This window comes from Octopus bimaculoides, chromosome 5, assembly GCF_046866305.1.
Source record: "Octopus bimaculoides isolate indiv1 chromosome 5, ASM4686630v1, whole genome shotgun sequence".
NCBI lineage: Eukaryota > Metazoa > Mollusca > Cephalopoda > Octopoda > Octopodidae > Octopus > Octopus bimaculoides.
In genome coordinates, this window is record NC_142932.1 from 124354773 (window position 1) to 124370953 (window position 16181).

Below are 16181 nucleotides of genomic sequence, written 5' to 3' on the forward strand. Positions count from 1 at the left end.
TTATGCTTAGGAAAAACAGACTCAGAGGTATTTTACGTTTCGAGCATACGTTCTGTTACAGGAGGAATAGACAAAGACAGTTAAAGATAATGAGAAAAAGGACGAGGCGTGTCTCAGGCCGAGATCACCGAAAGAAGATGAAACAGGGGACTCCGCTAGAAGTGCAAGGGTCAAGCGGGACAATTTTATACCTCACAAATGCGCATTTGCGTAAGTGATCCTAATGCGTGTATCTATGTCTCTGTCTCTCTCGCTTTCTCCCTCTGTATCTGTGTGTGTGTGTGTGTATATATATATATATATATATATATATATATATATATATATATATATATATATATATATAGAGAGAGAGAGAGAGAGAGAGAGAGAGAGAGAGAGATTAAAATGAAGTGGATTTAGTGAAGCATTGCGTGGTGTAAGGAAGAAGTGGAGGAAGGAGGAAGATGACATGCGCAGAATGGTGTTGCAATAGCAACCAGTCTGCTGCCTATATTTCTTTCTTGCTGTAATGGCTGATCCTAATTCTGAGGTTGCTCCTGTTGCAAACACCACAGCAGGGGCATTTTCAGAAATATAACACACACACAGACATATATATATATACGTCTGTGTTGATACACAATTTCTGTAAACATCCAGCCCTCATACAGATGAGACCCCCACTCAGGTCATACAGCAATCATATAGACAAATGTAAATATGATTTTGTCCACAGTCACAAGCAAAACAAAACAGACCATAGCAAATGTACGCCTACACAAACGATATTTGGCGCACACAAACGCACTCACACATGCAATTTCAGACATAACCATACAATTAAACATTCGTGTTTTCTTTGTTTCATTTTGCTTTTTCAATGTTCGTTTCTTCATATCAGTGATGAAACACCAGCTGTTCCGAAACGTCAAAGTGCCTTGTTCTTCAATCAAGCATTCGTTGTCAAAATTTTAGTGCGGTTATGGAATTGTGGTTCTTTTCGTATGTTTCTATGCCTGAGTAGTTTTATATGTGTGTGTGTGTGTGTGTGTAGATATACACACCGCACGTGTTGGCGATTTTTATTTCTCTTTCATCTTCCCTGTTTCCGTCGAAGTGCTATGCATGAAGCGTTAGCAACGATTCTCTCCCTTCGCAGAGCGTCAAATTTTAATTATTCTTGTGCACGTCCTTTTTTTTCACTATTTTTTTGATAGTTTATTTGAAATGACTCTGCATATATAAATATAAATATATATATATATATATATATATATATATATATATATATATATATATATATATATACATGCATACACATATGTACGTATATGTGTAAACGTGAGTCAATATGTGTAGGGGTGCACGAATTTGCTCGTTTGACATATTTTCTCGTTCGACTGTGTGTATGTTTTACTGTTTATGTCAATGGCGGTTTTATCAGTATACCAGGTTGAGTTTATGCATGTATGCACACATATATGGGTGTGTGCGTGTAAACACTAAGAAGTATATATATATATATATATATATATATATATATATGTGTGTGTGTGTGTGTGTGTGTGTGTGTGTGTGTGTGTGTGTGTGTGTGTGTGTGTGTGTGTGTGTGTGTGTGTACACATCGTTATATATGTATTTATAATTACATATTTAATACATATATAAAGCGAAAGATACTAAATTCTTTTACCAAACTGTTTACTTTCTCAGCCTTCTTGATAATAAAATATGTGTGTCTGAAAATGCACCGGGCGCCCTTAATCATTTGAAATACAGCAGTTATTTTAAAAACCTATCAATCATTATACATTCTGTTCTTTTTATCTTCTTAATTTTAGACGTTTTTCGATTTTGTTTCCTTCTCCATTGGATGGAGTCGAGTTGTCTGTTATGGATGCTGCTTCTAAAACCTGTCATACAACTTTGACAACCACGATTTTATTAGAATTTGAATGACACACACACAATAAAAATAGACTGTTTATCTTCATCAATTCGTAGCGATAATCCACTCTCGAATAGAGTGTATTATAGGCACCTACTCATCGAGTGATGCATAATAAAATACATTCCACAAGGAGAGCGAAAAGTGAAAGCATTTAAAGCATAAAATATAGTCGAGCACTAACACACACATGTACATCGAACCGAAACCACATCCATACACATCTTCCCAGAATTACACACGAAAGGAACCAAACTCACTGTCACGCAACCAAAACCAAACCAAACCAACGTACACACAGACCCAATAAGTAACATCACAAGCACCATGAAATTAGATGGTGTAGTCTTATGGCTGCAGAAAGGTACAAGTGTCATCGGTGGAAACGTTTGAACACAAATACTTTTTTGTAGAATATTGTCCCAGAGTTCAACAGAAACAGAAGTGACGAGCTGGCAGAAACGTTAGCACGCTGGGCGAAATGCTTAGCAGTATTTCGTCTGTCTTTACGTTCTGAATTCAAATTCCGCCGAGGTTGACTTTGCCTTTCATCCTTTCGGGGTCCATAAATTAAGTACCAGTTACGCACTGGGGTCGATGTAATCGACTTAATCCGTTTGTCTGTCCTTGTTTGTCCCCTCTGTGTGTAACCGCTTGTGGGCAGTAAAGAAACAGAAGTGACAACAAAGAAACAAGGAAATACCAAGATATAGACCGCCGAATATTTCGATAAAGCATAAACTACTAAACAAACACTGAAAGCGTGTTTTTAAACTAGCAGCTTCAATAACCCATATATTGTAAAATTATTCTCATTTCCCGAAAATAGTTTCAAATGGCATACCTTTTGAATGTAGGCATTTATTACTACATTACTTATTCTGATGTAGAATAAGTAATAAAGGTTATTTCTGTGGTGCTATGGGCCAGGCTGCGTTAAAGGGAAGGACCGGAAGTGAGGGAGTACGCATGTCCTATCGGAAGGGCCACAGTGGGCATGCGGGGTCGGCGAGGTGCGAGCTGCCAGTTGGCAGTGGACAGCGTACGAGAGTAGACCTATTAGACGGTACGGCGGCAGACAGAGTACGTGAACCTTATGAGTGACCCCTTCCAGATAGACAGGTAAGACCACCGTGTAGCGAGGTACAAGAAGCTAACATCATTTTGAACGAGATCTCGCCGGTAGCCATTGCCATGCGCGAGACAAGAACGAGATCTCGCCTTCAACCCTTTGCCATGCGCGAGACACAACGAGATTCTCGCCGGCAACCAGTATTTAAGCAAGAATCGACGACATTCACTCTCATTTCTTCTCACGCTTACGCCGAGAAACGCTGCGTAGCCAGCACCTCACAGCGGACTCTTGTCCCGCTCTGACTCCACATGCTTATCTCCAGAGGTAATGAGTCTCACGTGTACGGAGTTAAGACAAAGCACTCGCTGCCATAACAATGGACACTGAGAGCGAACCACGGGAAAGAGAACGCTGTAAATAAACGGCTATTGAATTGTGCTCCGCTTGTGGACTTCGTGTTCCAGATCTTTGAAACTACAAAAATAATTATAATTAGAGAAGGAGATACTCCACAGGTATCACAAACCTTCCATTCCATTATAACCGTAATTCTCCTTTTGCTTCTGTATTTTCCTCCCTCACGTCACAAGTTCGAAAAACTTGCTTGAAAAATGCTTGTACACATTTTCGGTGTAGACATGAAATTCGGCCAAAACAAATATAGGTATTGAAAGGATTCTGATCATAAGTAAATTACTAAAATGATCTCACCAACTTATTGAGGTCTACGCATCAACAAAAGCGTGTCCAGTATCATAAGTTTGGAGGCATCACCACAATTGTGAAAGGCCGACATGTCAAAAACATGATATCGGATCAATTCCACTGTGTAGCACATTGTGCATGGGTCTTCTACTATTCTGCTATAGCCACGGGCCAACTAAAGCCTTTTGAATTGATTTTCTTGAGGTAAACTACAAGCACCACATAGAATACATTTGTGAGTGTGTATGTATGTATGTGTGTGTGTGTGTCATTTTGTTTGCCTTTAACCATCTGTATGTACATACATACACATATTTACAGAAACACACACACACACACACACATATATATTTACATATGTGTGTATCTTAGTGTGTGTGGTTGTTTCCAACCAACGCTTCAACATTGGTGTTGGTGTGTTTACGTCACCGTAACTTAGTAGTTCAGTAACAGCGGTCGATAGAATAAATGCTAGGATTTAAAATAAGTTACTGATCTCATATTTTGCGATTAAAATTCTTCAAGCTAGTGCCCCAGCATGACTGTTGTCGAAGGAGCCTGCAAAAGATTCAGAGATTCTTAATACTACGAGAAATGTTAGCACGCCGGGCGAAATGTTTAGCGGTAGTTTGCCTGTTTTTACGTTCTGAGTTCAAATTATGATGATGTCGACTTAATTTATCGACCCCGAAAAGATGAAAAGCTAAGTACCAGTTGCGTATTGTTATCGATCTAATCAACGGGCCCCATATTCCCCCAAAATTTCGGGACTTGTGCCTAGAGTGGAAAAGAATACTACCAGTCCATACTCTCCTAACTCAAACACACAATTCAAATTCATTTTGTCAGCCAAAACATGACAATAAAATTTTATTCAACAATACACAATAACTTCAATGAAAGCGAAACCAAACCAAGCATGCAAAGCTATGATAAACTTCAAAGCCACCCATTTATTCACGTTTTACTCAGTACCTTTTGCAAAAATAGCCATCGCAGCTAAAAATTGCCATCATAAAAAGAAAAGTCACTGAATTAGTCGAGACAGACACAAGAAACTCAGTCACATAACACAAGCATCATTAAAAATAGAATTATTGGGTCCAAACAGCGTTCACAGATCTACAAGACCGATGTTTAGTTGGGGGTGGGGTGGCGGGGGAAAGAACGATGGTGGTTTGGAGGTGGCAATTTAAGATAGCTTCAATCTAGTAATTGCATATGAGCATGAGCACGTATGTATACATACGTACATACGCACACACACAGACATAGAGCGTGTGTGTGTGTCGATAGATAGATACACATTTATACTCACACGCACGCAAACAAATATATATATATTATACACAGTATATATATATATATATATATATATATATATAGCCACTTAACCGTTTTTATTTTCTCTCTGTCTGTTTATTTCTGTGTTCTTTTCTTTTGAAGAGCGTAGGGTCGAGACGTAAAAGACTTTCCGAGCGTTTACACACCCGTCTTCGTCTTTCTTCTTTTTTTGTAAATTACACACACACACACACACACACACACACACACACACACACACACACACACACACACATATATATATATATATATATATATATATATATATATATATATATATATATATATATACCTATGTATATTGCCCAACAACAGAATAAACATAGAAAAACTATTCAAGAAATATAAACCACAACTAAATATTGAAGCAACAACCATTAATCGATAAATGAGGACCTGTCACTCACAAACACAACAATAACACACACACACATGACAATAATACACACACACGCACACACACGACAATAATACACACACACACAAAACATTCCTAAAGCACCAAATACACACAACATAATCCCACACACCACAAATTACAAAGCATACTTCGAAAAAAAAACAAACATACACCGGCACCACTGTAAATACACACACACACATCAAAGAAACACACACACACACACACACACCAAATCCTTTAACAAATTTAGACCAAAACTAAATATCTAAACACCCACTGTCGATCAACAACTAAGGATCTGTCACACACACACATACACACACACATACTACATCAAATAAAGCCAAAACACTTATATACACACCCACCACAATACACCAAACATATTTCGATAAACGGAAACAACACACACACAAACACGCTCACACAGACAAAACAACACACAGACACAAACAAACAAACACTTATTTTTTCTAAATCCTTTGCAGAAAAAGGAAAAAAAAAAAAGAAAAATGTTTTGACAACATATTCCAAACACATACAAACACACAGCTTGCAAAATCCTGAATAGAAACCAACTATCAATTAAAAAACACTTCTTTTCAATAGAATTCCTGAACTTTTGAACCCCGCCCCAAATGTACATAGACAAAGCACATATAAGGAGTGACTCTACAAGAAAATTTTCTTTGCTCTACAACCTGGTAACCCCAATTTTTTTTTTCTCTTTCACTTCCTAAAAAATTCTTGTTGGTATTTGATAAGATGGATACATCGAAACCGGTTATATTTTAAGACGGCGATTTGGCAGAAACGTTAGCACGCCGGGCGAAATGCTCAGCGGTATTTCGTCTGCCGATAAATTAAGTACCATTACGCACTGGGGTCAGTCTAATCAACTGGCCCTCTCCCCCAAAATTTCGGGCCTTGTGCCAAGAATAGAAAAGAATATTTTAAGACGGCGAGTTGGCAGAAACGTTAACACGCTGGGCGAAATGCTTAGCGGTATTTCGTCTGCCGTTATGTTCTGAGTTCAAATTCCGCCGAGGTTGACTTTGCCTTTGATCCTTTCGGGGTCGAATAAATAAATACCAGCTACGCACTGGAGGTCGATCTAATTGACTTAATCCGTTTGTCTGTCCTCATGTGTCCCTTCTGTGTGTAGCACCTTGTGGAGAGTAAAGAAATAAGAAATGTTAGCACGCGAGGCGAAATGCTTAGCGGTATTTTGTTTGTCATTACGTTCTGAGTTCAAATTCCGCCTAGGTCAACTTTGCCTTTCATCTTTCCGGGGTCGATAAATTAAGTACCAGTTACGTACTGGGGTCGATCTAATCGATTGGTCCCCTCCCCAAAAATTTCAGCTCTTGTTCCTAGAGTAGAAATGAAACCGGTCATATTTTAAATCATTCGCTCTAACAGAAATGTAAAAATTGTCTAATATATTCTTCCGTGATTTTCAATACAAAAGTCACAACGGGTGTCTTCCAGTTTATAGGACATGGCGTGGCCGATAATTTTCCACTTGAGTTTACACTCCTTGTCTTTGTCCTTCAAATCTCAAATAGAGAAGACATGATAATACACAGACAACGGTTTTTTAAAAATATTATTACCGCGCACAAACACATAAATAAAAACAAAAGGCCTAAATATATAACGTTTTTTTTTAAAATATTGACATGCACATGCACGCGCGGGAATTATTTTCATGTTGAATCTGTCGACCATCATCCGTTCGTTGTGTTGTAACTTTAATATGTGTCTAATTCTCACCCTGGGGAAATGTTTCACTCATTATTTCAAGATGCAATTTTTAACTTTTGATTCATTAACTTGTAATTGATTAAGTATGGAAAGTAATTGTAGGCTACAGAGAATTTTGACAATATGTTAATGAATTGAATTTTATCAGTTAAAACTCTCCATTTTCTTCTTATAATATACCATATTGAAATATGCTCATATATCGAAGTGTAATAATCATTAAACTCTGCAATATACGTAATTGGTGGTTATTTAAACAATAAACACCAGTACTATTAAGTTATACTGGACTATTGAAATTTTACATCTATATATAAGATTAAACCAGCTTGAATGTCAACATCCCTATTAAGAGGTATCTGTATACTCAAAATAGCTATATATATATATATATATATATATATATATATATATATATATATAGTAAAGTTTATTTGCCAACAGTGTTTGCGAGTGGAGAAAGCTTTCATCAACAGCCAGTGGTTATCTCACACTGAAGACAGGTAAACACCCAGAAACCATGGTCTGTGATATTCACGTAAGGCTGGAGATGGGAGCATTGAGCTCCTTTCCAAACACTATACAGACACAGACTCCGTGTCGATAGACGGCTGGAAAAGTTGCTTTCCTGGGGTTTAAAAACAGTAACATCGTCCTTTAAAGGACCGCCACATTCTCTTGGCAAATATATTTTACTATTCAATATTGTTACTGTATACTCTCACTGAGAGATTTGAAACAAGTTCTTTCTCTCTTTCCCTCACCCGATGCCTTCTTCTAACTTCAACATCAGAGCATCACCCATCTGCTAAAATCATTACATACCCTCCTACCTCACGTCACGAACGCTTCTCTATCCCTCTCTTTCTCTATCCCTCTGTTTCTCCCTCTTTCTGTCTCATTCTTCGCCTTACCCTCTTTTCTCTCTCGTTTTTCTTTCTCCTCATTTTCCCTTCAACTAATCACGTGAATGCGGTCCAATTACATTCCCTTTTCTCTCTCCTGCTTTATCTCTAATCATACGAAAGCGTTACCGATGGTCTAAGTAACGCAATGATAAGCAGAACTATTATTATTTTTTTGAAAATAAATCCTCATGTATTGTCAAAACGTTAAAGAACTATAGGCAACAAGGCGATTGCTATAAGCCGTTCTATAATCGTTGGATTTCTATATGCAGGATATGTACATCCAATGCTGGAGCACTGTGCATAGCTACATGTGAAATTTCCAAGATAGAATGTACAAAACAAGATTTAGAAAAGAGGTGAGATAATCAAAATCTACTTAGAAGAGCATAACTTCAAGCTTTATGTAGTTAATGAATGTGCTGCAGTATACAGACAAATATTTCTCTTTTCCTTCCAACTTATAACCTCGTGACCAAGCACCTAAGCTAGCATCGAAACATGAAACCCACAGCCATGCACCAAACGTCATGAGCGCACATATAAGTGCATGTAGGTAAATATATGAATGTGCGTATAAAACTACATACCTATACATATATTCTGTGTATACCTATACATATATACATATATTTTTGTGAAGTTGTGTCCATGTATACTTATATTTTTCAATTCGTTTCAGCTGTGTAGCTCTGGTGATGCTGGGGCACCGCCGCGAGCCCATGTGTGTAGAAGGTTATATATAGCTTACATCAAGTGTTTATAAATATTTTCTTCCATTTTCCAGTAAACTCTATGAAATACTTGTACCCAATTACCATCAAACTCACACCGACAAAGTCCTGTATTTTAGTATATTTTTCTATATTTTTATAAATATGATGGTTCTACAAATTTTTATGTTTCTTCATGTCTTGCTAACAAAGCGGAATTTTATGTGTGTGATTCATTTTGATGTCTGATTCCATATGCAAGCAGAGCCGTCTAATTCTATAACCGATCGCGAATACACACTCGGACATAGATAGGTAGATAGATAGATAGATAGATAGATAGATAGATAGATAGATAATGTACATATATATCTCCCATTCTTAAGATACAGAAGTAAGCATATCTATCAAATATATATGTATATATACGTAAATTACATATACACACATAGACACACGTGTATACCTATATATATACATACATATGACTATGTGTAAATATATATATGCATGTATGTTTATAATAAACATAATACGCACACATGCGGGCGTACACACACACACCACACACTTCCATATGCATACACACATATATCTGAATCAAAATCTTTATAGGATATATTATTACGACAGTGTTCTATTTAAAACATGACACCATTAACTTCAAACACATGACATATATCTATGAAGTTGGAAGATTCTTGACTGACGTGCAACGCAAGCTTTTAACTAACCATATATGTGGATTAAATGGTGATAAAACATGAGAAACCAGATATTCTTATACATTAATCGATTTATCTATTGGTTTATGTGTCCATCTAGGATTTTATACGATCATTTCTTTCCCACAATTTATTTAGCTTTCTCTCTGTCTCTCTGTTTCTCATTTGCCTGTGTTTATTGCTCGTTTGTTGAAGGATGCAACAACCTGAAGCTCTGAAATAATTTGAGAGCCACAATTGTAATATATACAGTACAGTAAAGTAACTCGAAGGACAGCTTAAGTTCCACACACATGGGAAGATAATTGAAACGGTTTCGCTCATACAATAATGCCTCAACCTTGCCAAGAAAACCTACAGGACGCTGAAGGTGTTCTTCCTGTCTTGTAATGTCCAAATGGTTCCTGCTAGCTCCATAACTTTTGTTTTTTACTTCGGCGTGCTTCAATTATGCATATGCGTGTGTATGTACGTAAGCATATATGCATGTGCGGGTGCGTAGGTGTGCGTATGTATCTATTCTATTTATCGCCACACACACACACACACACACACACATGTATATATATATATATATATATATATATATCTTTCATATGTACGCATATATATATATATATATATATATATATATATATATATATATATATATATATATATATATATGGGAGCAACTCTCTTAGAAGTTTCATTCTGTCGCTGAATACTCGAAATGAGGAGTAGAAAGAAAGCCGGCAACTGAGGAAGGTTCCCTTCTCTGTGTCTACTTGTCCTGTTTTTACGTATTTCATGTTGTTTGCACAGTTGGTGAAGTCCTTCCATATATATATATATATATATATAATGAGAAAATCGAGAAAATGGAAAAATTGACTAAATAAAAAATATAATGTGGATTGTTGCTGATTTTCGCCTCAACATTTTCTCTTGGATTTTCTTCTTCTGCTTCTGAAGAAGATCTTTGCTCGAAACATAAAACAACCTCTTTTTCCTTCCCTCAGCGTCTTTTAATACGTTGCCTGTACCACGTCCTCACGTTGTTGTTGTTTTTTTCTTGAGTATTACCTTTGTATTTTGAGATAAAATATATATACGTATAAATATATGTGTATGTGTGTGTATATATATATATATATATATATATATATATATATATATATATATATATATATATATACGCAGCTATGTTTGCATATATGTAAAACAAAACAGGAAATTGGAAATATACAAACTTTTACATGTTAGGGAGGCATGTGATGAATTTTTATGCCTTACATATCTATGTAACATTTCAAAGTTTGTCATTTCTATTAGCAAATTAATCACGTGTAATAGTGAATAAATAATACAAACATTTCCAGGTTCTTCTTATACAGTAACTCTGCAAATAATAATTCCAGAATTCTTAATTTTAATGGGTATTTTACCTAACATACAGCAGGAACTGGGACTACATGTTGCATTTTATTAATGGAATAAGGATATGAACCCCAAGAGGAAAAAGCTGGGCGTTATTCTACCTTCCTCCATAACAGTCTGATGCGGTTCTGTGCTACTACAAGCTTCCCGACTCTTCCAGTCTTCTAGAATGCTGAATATATATATATATATATATGTGTGTGTGTGTGTGTGGTCAGTAAATCATAAATACGAAAAAGAAACGCACTCTAAGTCATAGAGCAGTAGATTATATATAAAGATATCAGGTCATCCCATAAGCTCTGTCCGATTTTACCTAGTTAATCTGTTTGTTTCGTGAAATTTATGTCTTTAAAAGATATTTAGATATCGTAAACTCTAATGTTAATGGAACGCTGGAAAGTTTATATATATATATATATATATATATATATATATATATATATATATATATATATATATATATATATATATATATATATTTACTTCGGTACCCATACAGTCCGTTCTCCAAGTAAATACATAAACTACGGTTTAAGCAATAAATTACCTGCCTCTGGACGCCCTCTTCCCAAGACGGTACCCATACAGGTGACCCCCAGGAGTGCCTCTGGATATAAACATCCCCTCGTTGCTTGGGTGCTTCAGGCTACCCCTGAAGGATCGAGGCAAACCTACCACTTACCTATATATATATATATATATATATATATATATATATATATATATATATATATATATATATATATATATATATATATTTCTCATTTTGAATGGTCTGACATTCGAGTACTTTTAATTCTATCATTATTCGATTGTTCGTTCCTGTCTGGGCTATATGTTTTTTTTTATATTTTGCGTTGGTCTTAATTATTCATACCAAAATGTAATACAAAGAATGTAAGTCTTATTTCAAGAAGAGCTTTTCGTTTTACCGAAACAGTTTGGAGAATATATATTGCATTTGTACCAACTTTGATTTGAATTAAAGATCGTCTACACCTATATAATTTTTCCTTTCCTTATCCTTAATTTATTGCGTTTGCAAATACTGAATATATATTCTTTTGCTTGGATTGTACCGGTGCACTTGCATGTTTGACACACCTTTGAAGGATTTCGATCCTCACCTCTTTGAGATATATATATATATAAATATATATATATATATATATATATATATATATATATATATATATAAATATATATATATATATATATATATATATATATATATATATATATATATATATGCGCACATACACGCCGTTCTCACATACCCATGCACGCGCACCTTTGTTTTGGAATCACCAATACTTTATTATCTCCCCTTCTTCCTAGCGCTCTTGTGGTGACCCCTCTGTCCGGCATTCGCCATGATAAATCGCTAGCCATTAAACCTTTTTTATTTTCACTTCCTGTTTATTTCTGTGCTCCTTTCTGTCGAAGGGCGTAGGCTCGAAACGTAAAGGACTTTCTCACTTCCCGACCGTTAAATTAATACATCAGTCTCTTCCATTGTTTGTTTTTTTTGTAACATCTCTCACACACACACACACACACACACACACACACACACACACATATATATATATATAAATATATATATATATATATATAATATACATACACGCACATACATACACACACACACACACAGATACGACAAATGATAGAGACGAAAAATGCAATATACGAATACATTTATTGCTAACAAAGATTTCGACCCATTTTGTAGATACTGTGGATTACGTCTGGTCCCCTTAGGCGGTGAACGTGCTTCATCAGCTAACTAAAAAGGGACATACCCAATACTTAAATAATCATACATATAAACAATAAATACAGACTCACATGCATGTAAGTATGGGTGCGGATGTGGGTGGGTTTGTGGGTGAGCGGGTGTAGATCATGCTGGTATCACATCACAACACTAAGACATAAGTATTTCACCTCAACTCTCCCTCCTCTCTTTGACAAATCACATATAGGGAAATAAATACGCCATAAAATTCAAGCGAGATTCCTCCAACAAATTCCAGAGAAACCACCTACACCTTGATGTATTTCTATAAATAGTTCGTTATTCGAATGAGCTGCAGTGCTCACAGTATTGCTTTAAAACAGGGGGAATGATTAAATATGTCTTCCTGTTGGTGGTAATCATGGCCAGGACCAATATTCTACGAAGCTTATTGAAATATACATAAGCTAGGTTGCGCTAACCTATATATATATATATATATATATATATATATATATATATATAGACACTCGCATATTTATAGACTAATGTATATATATGTAGGCGTCTATTCATATATGCATACAGGCTCATATATATTTTTACATACACATATGTATTTATGCATGTTTGTGTACTTATATTCAGTACACGAAGTATTCATTTTCTATCATGTAGGATATCGCAGAAATAATATTCTGTGGCATATATAGCAAAATCTACTATAATTCATAAGAAATACATTCTGTTTCTGTGAATCCGAAGTATTCAATATAGAAGGTGTGCACGTATATATATATATATTCCGTACATCGTTGGATCAATTCTGAATTACCCCAGGCCTGTTGGAATTGCAAATCTGAAAGTACAAAATTGCGGATTAATATATACAACATTCAGGTATGTGTGCGCGATCATTACATTTTTCTTGTATAGGTACGTGAATATATGAAGTAGTTTTCTGGATACCTATGGTATTGGATTGAAATATTAAAAATTATCTATATGAAGTAGAGTATCAATCGAAATTACATTTACTTACCTAGATAGGTAAATGTACATACAGTGGAATTCATCATGTGATCGAAAGTATCATAATAATAGAGAGATTGAAGGTTGGAGATATCGTTGCATTCCAGGCGCCAATACGTTTCAAATATCACCAGGGGAGAATAAAATAGAATTTTATCAGATTAATAAATATTGTAAAAAAAATGTTTAAAAGAAGTCAATATGGCATCAGTCGTTTTAATCGTGTAATTAAATACATAACTATAAAAGCTGCATTTTACATCTTTGAAATAAACTGTGAAGTAGAACTTATTTATCTAGGGAAATGAACATTCTAAGATAATGCTAAATCTATCACCGCTAATAAACGTTCAGTGATGTCTTAAAATTTCTAATTGTTTGATATTAAATCTTGTATCGTTGACTAGTGAAAGAGGAACGGATGCAAACCTCACAGATTTTAGGCGAGCACAGACATGACTAAAGATGTAAGTACATGGCTTGATCTGAAAGGAAGTTATGTGACAGTTGAGAGGAAACGTAAGAATGTCATTAATGTGTGGGGCACGTTTTGTTTCATACGTGAATTTTCAAGGTGGAAGGGATCGTGGATTGCTAGAGAGCAAAGCAACAATGGCTAACTGGAACACCTCTTGCCAGCAAGCGAATTTATAACAAAACTAAATGAAGTCCCTTTGTTATATATAAATATATCAATAATGGACAAAGTAAAAGGAATAAGAAACATAGATGAGTACCAAAGAGGAAAAAATATATACTATGCAATAGTCTGGAGAGGGATCTCAGATGGGAGAGACCAGAGAAGTCATAGAAGTGTAAGGAAGAACAATAAATAGTGCAGATGAAGAAAAGAGGAAACTTACGTTGGAATAAAGAAACCAATGGACGATGCGGATCCAGATGTGTAGTAAACAAGCGTGATTTTCTTGTCAAAGTGGAGATGCTGATATGAGGGGAATCAGATACCATTGAAGGAATTAGGAATGAAAGGAGAGAGTCAGGAATCGGCATATTTTAATCTGAAACTGTATAAGAAGAATGATCATTGCATATGATAAGAACATCAAAATTGGCAAGAGATGTCATCCTGACTATTTCTTAATTCAGGACTATGGTATACATAGAGAAAGCAGCCATGAGATAGTCAAAGCAAAAATTAGAATATACAGAAATTTAGTAAAATTCAAGATTATAAATAACAAAAAATACATAAAATAAGTTTTGTGTAAAAGATTTCCAAGTAGAACTATTCATTAATTTTCAAGCGTTAATATTGAATAAGTCAATCGATTATGAAAACGTGGATTGCTACTCCTGCCAGGAAAAAAGAAAAAAATAGGTAAGATAAAGGTGGATGAAAAAATAGGGAAGTTAAAATGCTTGAAAAAATAGCTGAAACAAAGAGGGGTATTTTATTCAGCAGAACAGTAGAAACGGGGAAAATCAGAACGCAAGCTAAGATGATAGAGATAGAGGGAGAAAAATGTTTGTAAAGATTCTGGCGAACAGAGAGAAATCCTAAAAGAAAGAAAAACATCGGAAGCGTAATAAATTGTGCTTTCATGGAGGATAGAATGGAATTATTAAAGATACCTTCATAATTTTATCAGGAGTTATATCATTAGTAAACTCTCAAATGGTAAATGAAATCTCAACCAAGAGACTAAAAGTAATTAATGCCTATTCACCAGGTGAAAGAATGGAAGTATTAACGCATTAAAAAATTTAAAAGGTGTAAAGCTTTGGGAGTCGATAATGTCACATCAAAATGAAAATCGGTAGAAAATCAATAAGAATGATGAAGTAACCGATGTGAAGCTAACAGCAAACAAAATCCTTGGATTTTGAAAGGGAAATAAGATCGTAGAGAGAGATAAAAGCAAGATATGAACTCGATAGGCATAGCAGTTTATTAATTTTGGATGTCCAAGTTTAACGTCAAAATCATTCACACCTGAATGGATTTAAAGAAACTAAACCAACAGAACGGATATGCTTTAGTTCTTCTACAAAGAAATCAAGTCACGCCAATGTTAAGAGAGAATTCATATAAACCAGCATAGGATGCATAGACAATGCACAGGTTTTTGACTTTATACAGGGTAAGGCCTTCATCGATGTTCTCTTTAAAATAGGCATAAATCAGAACAATGACGACAACCTTAAAACGATCTTCAGGTCCGCAAAATTATATTTAAGTACAGCAGGATAATGGCTGTTCAGACACAATGCTCATACAAGAAAGTGTCAGGGAAGGAGGTCCCATCAGTTCGAAGATCTTCATCCACGCCTTGTAAGAAATATTCAAGAAAACAGATTTGGAGCAAGGAGAAACAATGATACAAGGAAAGTACTTGACAGATGGATGACATAAAACTCTTTATAAATGTAGGCAGGGAATTAAAAATGTTTCTAC